Genomic DNA, 9,333 nt, shown 5'->3' with positions numbered 1-9,333 from the left:
TTTTTAAAGATTTTATTTATTTATTTGACAGAGAGTGACACAGCCAGCGAGAGAGGGAACACAAGCAGGGGGAGTGGGAGAGGAAGAAGCAGGCTCCTAGTGGAGCAGGGAGCCTGATGCGGGGCTCAATCCCAGGACCCTGGGATCACATCCTCGGCCAAAGTTTCCAAGTGGATTGGTTAACCTGTAAATCTGTAGGCCACCCAGGTGCCCCAGTAGTGAACATTTCTATTACCCCTGAAATTTCCTCCCACTTCTTTGTAATCCCTACCAACCACTCACCTCTGTCCCCTGATAACCCTGGTCTACTTTGTGTCACTATGGATTAGTTTTCATTTCTAGAATTTTATATAGATAGAATTATGCTGTGCTTTCTCTTTTTTTGAGGGGGGGGTCTGGCTTTATTTATCCCTTCCAAGTTGTTGTGTGTACCAATAGTTCATCCCTTTATGTTGCTGGATAATATTCCATTGTATGATTATGCCAGAGTTGATTCATCCATTCACAGTTTGATGGCCATTTGAATTGTTGTCAGTTCTTGAAAATTGCCAATAAAGCTGCTGTGAACACTCATATAAAAAAAATGACTTGGAATTTTATAGGTAGAGAAGGCTTGATTCTTTTTAGCTCCCTGCATCCACCATGTCCATCTCCCTTTGGGTCTTAGCAGACGGCATTCTTCATGCCTAGAGCCTACTTCTCTGAAGGCCTCATCTCTGTTTGTCCACCACCCCAGTCCTAACCTGTCATCTGGCAATCTCCATTTAACCCTTCATGTCTCTGCATAGACCTCACTTCCTCCTAGAATCACCTCCCTATCATCGGTGGTTGGCTACACCTGCCTACATAGATATATTCAATATTTATACCCCCCCCCCAATTACGGGACTTACCACTGGGTATTATAACTGGTACTCTACCTATCAAAGTTTTTTCAGAATTTACATTGGTTGGCTAAATATATATTAAACAATTGACTGAATGAATGAAGAGTAAAGGGTAGGATCAAAGCTAAGCACAGAAAGGAATTAAGAATCTTCTATAATTAGATTGTGGTGAGGGTTGCACAATTCTGTGCATATACTAAAAGCATTGAATTGTACACATTAAATGGGTGAATTATATGTGAACTATATCCCAATAAAGCTGTTTAAAAGAGGAAATTGAGAGGGGCACCTGGGTGGCACAGTGGTTAAGCATCTGCCTTCCGCTCAGGGCATGATCCCGGAGTCCTGGGAACGAGCCCCACATCAGGCTCCTCTGCTGGAAGCCTGCTTCTTCCTCTCCCACTCCCCCTGCTTGTGTTCCCGCTCTCGCTGGCTGTCTCTGTCAAATAAATAAATAAAATCTTTAAAAAAAAAAAGGAAATTGAGAAATAGTAAGTCATTCTGATGGAAGAACATACTACATTAAGGATTAACCAAAAAATGAGGCTGGAAGTAATCCTTACCATTTCAGAATCAACTCTAAGTGTTCTGGAAGATTGAATGATCAAAGTTAACTTACTCTCAAGTTTCTTATCCCAGTATTGTCTCCTTACTTGATTCATTTACTTACTTACTTATTCATTTTTGCCAGCAATCTTCAGAGTGTGTTAAGATTAGGTTTCTAACTGCTTTTGTGTAACTTTCCCGCTGAGAGTAGCAATCTAATCTAGAAGGGATAGCATAATAAACTAGGAGCAAAGAGGAGCTCATTCCGTACTTGGAACTATAGCTCTCCAGGAGACCTGATACAAATCAGAACCCCTATTTTCTGAGTCACAAAGGATAAGTGAGGATTTACCATGATGATGAAATTGAGAAGGGCATTTGAGGTAGAGGTATAATCTGCAAAAAAAAAAAAAAGGCAGAAGGGCATTTTTAATTATCAAGATCATCATTGGAGGACTTGTGGTGTGAATCTACAGGATGTGGGTGGGTAGGGTCAGGAATACAAGACTAGAGAGGTAAATCGATGTAAAATCTCTTTGTGCTGGAAAGAGCTTTGGATTTCATCCTATGGTCAAGGGAGAGCCAACGTTTTTTAAAATTAGGTTTTTTAAGAAGGAACGAAGGGCCAAAGGGTCATTGTGAGGATAAATGTGGTAAGAGCCATGAAAGCATTTTGAACACTTGGGAATAGAGTGCAGTATAAATCGAAATCTCTTTTACTTGTCTAATTTGACCACAGCATTAAGTTAACCTCTCATTTGAATTCCAGCTTTCTTATACCCATCTCCATTTCCCTTCCCCCCTTCCCTAAAAGTCTCTGGTTCCCAGCATAGTTTTGTTTTTAATATTTTTTTATTTAAAGACATTTATTTATTTGAGAGGGAGAGAAAGAGGGAGAGAGAGAGAGTATGCACGAGTGGGGGGAGGGGCGGAGGGAAAGGGAGAGAATCTCAAGCAGACTCCCCAATGAGCCCGGAGCCTGACATGGGTCTGGATCGCACAACCCTGAGATCGTGACCTGACCAGAAATCAAGAGTAGAAGCTCAACTAACAGGGAGACCGGTAGGAGAAGGAAAGGAATAATGAAGGAGGGGTAAACAGAATTGGGAATGGACTCTGGGAAACAAACTGAGGGTTTAAGAGGGGAGGGGGATGGGGAATTGGGATAGGCCGGTGATGGGTATTAAGGAGGGCACATATTGCATGGAGCGCTAGGTGTTATACGCAAATAATGAATCATGGAACGTTACATCAAAAATTAAGGATGTACTGTATGGTGACTAACATAACATAATAAAAAATTTAAAAAAAAAAAGAAAAAGAGAAGTAAGGGCCCACGGGTGCAGAACTCTGGAGTAAACACCCAGGAAGTTTTAAAGTCCACTTTCAAACATAGTTCTAAAATGTTTTTCAATTAAAACTTAACTAAGACTTGCTTTGTGCTTTGAGTACTAATAATCAGATTCATGATGGTACTAAGGAGGGCACGTATTGCATGGAGCACTGGGTGTTATACGCAAACAATGAATCATGGAACATTACATCAAAAACTAATGATGTACTGTATGGTGACTATCATAACATAATAAAAATTAAAAAACAAAACAAAAAAAGAGTAGGGGCGCCTGGGTGGCACAGCGGTTAAGTGTCTGCCTTCAGATCAGGGCGTGATCTCAGCGTTATGGGATCGAGCCCCACATTGGGCTTCCCGCTATGAGCCTGCTTCTTCCTCTCGCACTCCCCCTGCTTGTTCCCTCTCTCGCTGGCTGTCTCTATCTCTGTCAAATAAATAAATAAAATCTTTAAAAAAAAAAAAAAGAGTAGAAGGTCAACTAGACTGAGCCATCCAGGCACCCCTCCTAGCATAGCTTTGGATGCATGCTCTCCTTAAGTACTCTGAAGAGGTCTTATTTTGTGTGTTTAGGATCAAGAAGGGATGTGTACTCTTGGCTCTTCCCCTTTTGAGCACTATCTTTTAGAAACATAGAAATTCCTTCCTGAATTGAGGTTTATCCTAAGCAATATGTCTTGAAGGCAACAAGGTTTAAGCATTCTGATTTTTATCTATTTAAGCCAGCTTAATTTTGCAATTATTCCTTGACTTCAGTACTTTGTTAGAGATATATTTCATACATGTAAATAGGCTATTTGTGTGTGAGACAGTATTTTGTGTGTATATTTCTGTGTGCACACACGGAGAGTTGTATTCATTTTTTTATTCCTGCATAACAAATTACCACAAACTTAATGGCTTAAAATAACATCCCTTCATTAGCTCACAATTGTGAAGGTCGGAAATCCAGGCAGGCTCAGCTGGGTTATCTCCTTAGGATCTCACCACACTGCACTCAAAAAGTATTCACATGGGCCAAGTTCTTATCTAAAGGCCCCGAGGAAGAATCCACTTCCAAATTCATTCAGATTGTTGGCAGAATTCAGAACAAGGACATTCTGTTACATAACCAGAGTGTAATGATCAAAACTAGGAAATTTCGTTTTGATCAAAATACTATTACATCATCTGCAATAATATTCAAATTATGTAGTTTTTGTCAATAGATCTATTATAGCTATTTTCATCTGACTTCCAGAATCCTATCTAGATCACCCATTGCATTTAGTTATCATGGTCCTTTAAATTCCTTTAACCTGGAGTATTTCCTCAGCCCTTCTTTGTCTTTCTTGACCTCATAAAATTTAAAGACGAGTATTTTTACGAAATGTGCCCTCAATTTTGATTTTTCTGATTTGTCTTCTTGATTAACTTCGAAGTAAGTATTTTTGGTGGGAATACTGGACATGCAATGTTCTGTCCTCTTCAGTGCCTCATTTCAGAAGAGTCCTATGATGTTGATTTGTCCCAGTGTTGGTGATATTATCCCTGATCACTTGGTTACAGTGGCGTCTCCTAGATTTCTACACTGCAGAATTTCTCCGTTCTGCTTTGTAAATAATTTGTGGAGAATTACTTTGATCTATGCAAATATCTGTTCCTTGTCAAACTAGTTTTAGCATCTAGTGGTGATTTTTAAAATTTCTGTCATTTTCTCTGTACTTCTAGTTGGCATGCTGCTGTAAGAAAACTGATTCATTTGTTTATATCAATATGAATTCATAAATTCTTAGTTTACTCAATGTACTATAAATAGTTTATATCCTCATTTATATTGAGGCTCAATTTCACCCAGATTTGGCCAAGGGGATTCTTTCAAGCTTATTCCCATGTCCTGCTGATACATCCTCATCATCTTTGATTGCTTCCTTATTTTTTGGTGCACGGAAATGTTTCAGAATTGCTTTATATTTGAACCCCAGAATCAATCTTTTCTCCAAGGAGACCTGTTGCTTTTTAGAGTAGAATGTAATTTTGAGACCAATCAATCACTAGGTATGCTTATTGCTTCTGGTGTGTTATTATTACTTTTGTGACTTCACAGTGGAGAGAGCTAGGGTATAATACACACACACACACACACACACACACACACACACATATATTTATTTCAACAAACTTGAACATTAGGGTACTAATTTTGCTTGTTTAATTATAGAAAATAGGTGGGTATTATTTTTCTACTTTATAGATGGCAGAAATAATCAGAAGGATTAGAAACACTATTTCTTTTTCGTGTTTAGTACTAAACTACTAAAACAGCACTAACTCTTTTTAATAGATACTTTTTTACAAGAGTTTTAGATTTACAGAAAAATTGAGAAGATTTGGGAAGATACTACAGAGAGTTCTCTTGTGTTTCATTCCTATTTTCCCCTATTATTAACAACCTTCATTACTATGGTACATGTTATAATTAATTAAACAATATGGATACATTATTGTTAATTAAAACTCACAGTTATTGATATTTCCTTTACCCAAATTTTAAATATGTTTTAGGGTCACATCTGAGATACAATATTACATTTAGTTGTCATATCATTCCAGGCTCTTCTTGACTGTGACAATTACTCAACATTTCCTCACTTTTTATGATCTTGACAGTTTTGAGGAATACTGGTCAGATATTTTATAGGATGCTCTTCTGTTGGCATTGTCGGATGTTTTTCTTATGAATAGACTAGAATTGTGTGGTTTTTTAGAGGAAGATCACAGAGATAAAAGGACATCTTCATTACATCATATCAAGGGTACATACTGGCAATATGATTTTTCACTGTTGACGTTGACCCTGGTCACATTGCAGAAGGAGCATTTATCAGGTTTCTCCACAGTAAGATTATTCCCCCCACCCCTTCTATAATGTATTCTTTGGAAGAAAGTCACTACCCAAAGCCCACAGTGTTTTCTGTCCTTGAGGGTGAAGTATCTACATAAATTATTTGGAACTCTTTCATGGGAGATTTGTCTCTTCTCCCTCATTTACTTATGTATTCATTTATTTATATCAGTATGGCCTCATGGATATTTATTTTGTACTTGGGATTATAATCCAATACTACTTTATTTATCTTGCTGCTCAGAGATTGTTCTAGCTTAGCCCATTGAGAGCTCTTTCATTTGGTTCCTCTGTCCCTTTGGTGTACTCCTATTAATGTGGTTTTTGTCTGTTTGTTTTTGAGCACTTCCCTATTTTCTGGCCCTACCAGATGCTCCAAGCTCATTTTGTGTATTTCCTGCCTCCGTAGGCTTGCTTTCCATAATATTTATTAGTCATTTTTAAGCTATATCCTATATAGGTTTGAGCAAATGAGTAATATATGATGGGGAAGGAAGCCAGGTTTCTCACTCTTAGAGAAGGGAGTTACAAATGTGGAAAGGAGGAAGAATACAAGGTCTCCTGTGGGCTTGGATTAAAATTTAACATTTCAATATAAACTCATAGTTTTAAATTTAGGGATATCACTGGCAAGGCTCCTTGTCTCAAAGTCTGTTTTGTTTAACATTAAAATGGCTATTCCAGATTTCTAATGCTTACTGTTCACCTGCTATATCTTTTCCTATCCTTTTATTTTCAAAGTGGATTTCTTGTAGATGGAAATAGTTAGATCTTTTTCCTGGAAAATCTTTGCCCTTCATTTGAAGTATTTGGTCCATTTATATTTTATATAATTGTTGAATCCCATGGAGTCTTTAGTCCACCTCCCACCATCCCTTGCAGCTCTTTCTTCTCAGGTATCCTGCCCTACAAATTCCAGCCACTTCAGAAACTGGCAATTCCAATATCTGGCTCCTTAACATAGTGACACTCCTATCCCAAGTGGGCTTCTCCCTGTTTTGCAGCAGGGAGATAGTCTGGATGATCATGGTATAACCATGACTCCTATCTTATGTATTTCTCTTCTCACAAGGGTTTGTGATACTGCGCTGCTTATTGTTTGATATCTAAAAAAAAAGTTGTCTGACATTTTTATCTATATTTATTGTTTTTTATTTTTATGTACAACAGTTTTTCTGCAGCATGTGGGTGGTTTGTGGATGGTGTCTCTGTGGTGGTGTATGTGTCAGGTGTGCGTTGTTTCAGTGTTTTATGTTTGTGTGGAGTACTGTGGTGTGGGTATTTGTGTGGTGTCTGTATGATGTATATGTAGTGTGTATCTATAGCTATTTTTGTTGTGAGCACAATTCTAGTACAGCTACTCTATTATGCCTTGGAGAACTACCCCCAAATTCATCTTTTATTTATTTTTTATTTTTTAAAATAATATCTTATTATGTTAGTCACCATACAGTATATCCTTAGTTTTTGATGTAGTGTTCCAATATTCATTATTTGCGGGTAACACCCAGTGCACCATGCAATACGTGCCTTCCTTAATACCCATCATTGGCCAATCCCAATCCCCCACCCCCTTCCCCTCTGAAGCCCTCAGTTTGCTTCCCAGAGTCCACAGTCTCTCGTGGTTAATTCCCCCTTCTGTTTACCCCCCCTTCATTCTTCCCTTCCTTCTCCTACTGATCTTCTTGCTATCTCTTATGTTCTATAAATGAGTGAAACCATATGATAATTGTCTTTCTCTGCTTGACTTCTTTCACTTAGCATAATCTCCTCCAGGCCGTCCATGTTGCTGCAAATGTTGGGTAATCATTCTTTCTGATGGCTGAGTAATATTCCATTGTATATATGGACCACATCTTCACCTTTTAAACTATATATATCAATAAAAATACCATAGACCATAATATAATTTGTCACTCTGACTACCTTAATATGTAGCTTGTGTTTTTTCCTTTTCCAGAATTTTTTTACAGGTTTGTTGAGGTGTGACTGACAAATATATATTGTGTATGTTTAAAGTGTACAACATGATGTTTTGATATATGTATACATTATAAAATGATATCCCCAGTCAAGCTAGTTATAAAAGTTGTACTTTGTAGATACTTTGCAAATAATTTTCCACTGCTGAATTACCTGAATCTCTTCAAATAAGGTCTTTCGCCCTGTCAGATAATTAAAATTCTGGCCGAAGACAGAAAAAGAGAAGGATGTGTGGTGTGACAAGATGTGGGTATTGTGCAGGAACACAGAATTTACACGAGCGTGGTGCTTTGCTTTTTCTAAGACTTTTCACATACTTCTCTGTCAGGACTCTGTTGGTTACAAGTTTCAGAAACCTAACTCAAGGTGAATTAAGCATAAAGGAGAATTTACTGGCTTTTATAACCAACATCCCAGCATAACTGGCTTTGGTTATACTCCTGGGAGCCTGTCTCTCTCCGTTTCTCAGCTCTCCTTTCTCCTTTCTCCCCTGTGGTGGTCTTATTGGCTAAGAGTTTGACACTCATACCCCTGGCTGCCATTTTACCAGTTTAACAAACCCAGCAAAAGGGAACTCCTCGGTCAGTCAACAAATAGTTATTGAGAGCCTGATATGTGTGAAATAGGGGATATATACAATGGTGACCTAGATAATTAATCAAAGAGCTTATGTTCTGGTGATAGAAGAAAGAAAATAAATGAATAAATAAAGTAATTTGGGCCTTGGGAATTAATATGAAAAAGACAATACAGGGAATGTATATGATAATGTGGCAGAAAGTAAGTATGATGGCTACTTAATTTTACCCTCCTGTGAGTCCTCTCTGTACAAGAGGCATTTGACTTAAGACATGCATTATGATGGGAAGAAAAGGGTAGCCGGGTATAATCTAGGGAAAGACTATTTCAAGGGGAAAGAAGAGCAAGTGCACAGCCTCTAACATGGGAATCGGCATAGCCATGTTTGAGGGAGAGATGAAGTGAGTGTTTAGAAATATCAGGTGATGACGTAAATGAGGTAGACAGGAGTTAGATCACAATGGCTTTATGGACCAAGGTTCAGTTTGGTTTTAATCCTGGCTACGAGGAGAATTATAAGAGGACAGCCAAGAAATATGTGATCTTCCAGAATTGTCATCATGGAAACTATGTGAGGGATTTCCCAGCAACAAACCAGGGTTGAGACTTTTAGTCTGGCTCGAGGGCTATGCCATCCGTAAATCAGTCACTGTGGCCAACATAATGTGCTGCTTTGACTGACCTCATCTCAAGCTATTCCAACTCCTGGGGCCAGGTGTTGAGGTCAATTCCATCTGAGCAACATGAACCAAAAGTAGGGATGGGGCGACCCTCTCACACTGAGGGCTCATTTTCAGAAGAAAAGTAAATGGTTGCTGGGTAGAAACAACAAAAACACATGTCCACTCCACGGTCCAACATGAGTGAAGAGTTGTCACCAGGACTGAGAAAGTCCTAGAGCCCTGCTGTGTTCTGGGAGCGATTCTCCTAATGTCACAAGAGTTGTCCTCACCAGTTTGAGGGGTAAGATATAAACACTGAGCAAGAATCTGAACTCTGAACAAGGTCATCTGGGCCCTAAAATCATATGCAAATGTAAAATCTCCCACTAAGTAAAATGAAAATAGGTTTCTAACTTGCTATTTTTGTAAACTGTGGCCGAA

The sequence above is a fragment of the Ailuropoda melanoleuca genome, chromosome 9 (assembly GCF_002007445.2).
Source record: "Ailuropoda melanoleuca isolate Jingjing chromosome 9, ASM200744v2, whole genome shotgun sequence".
NCBI lineage: Eukaryota > Metazoa > Chordata > Mammalia > Carnivora > Ursidae > Ailuropoda > Ailuropoda melanoleuca.
The sequence above is the reverse complement of the archived record's forward strand: the minus strand, read 5'-3'. Positions refer to the sequence as shown.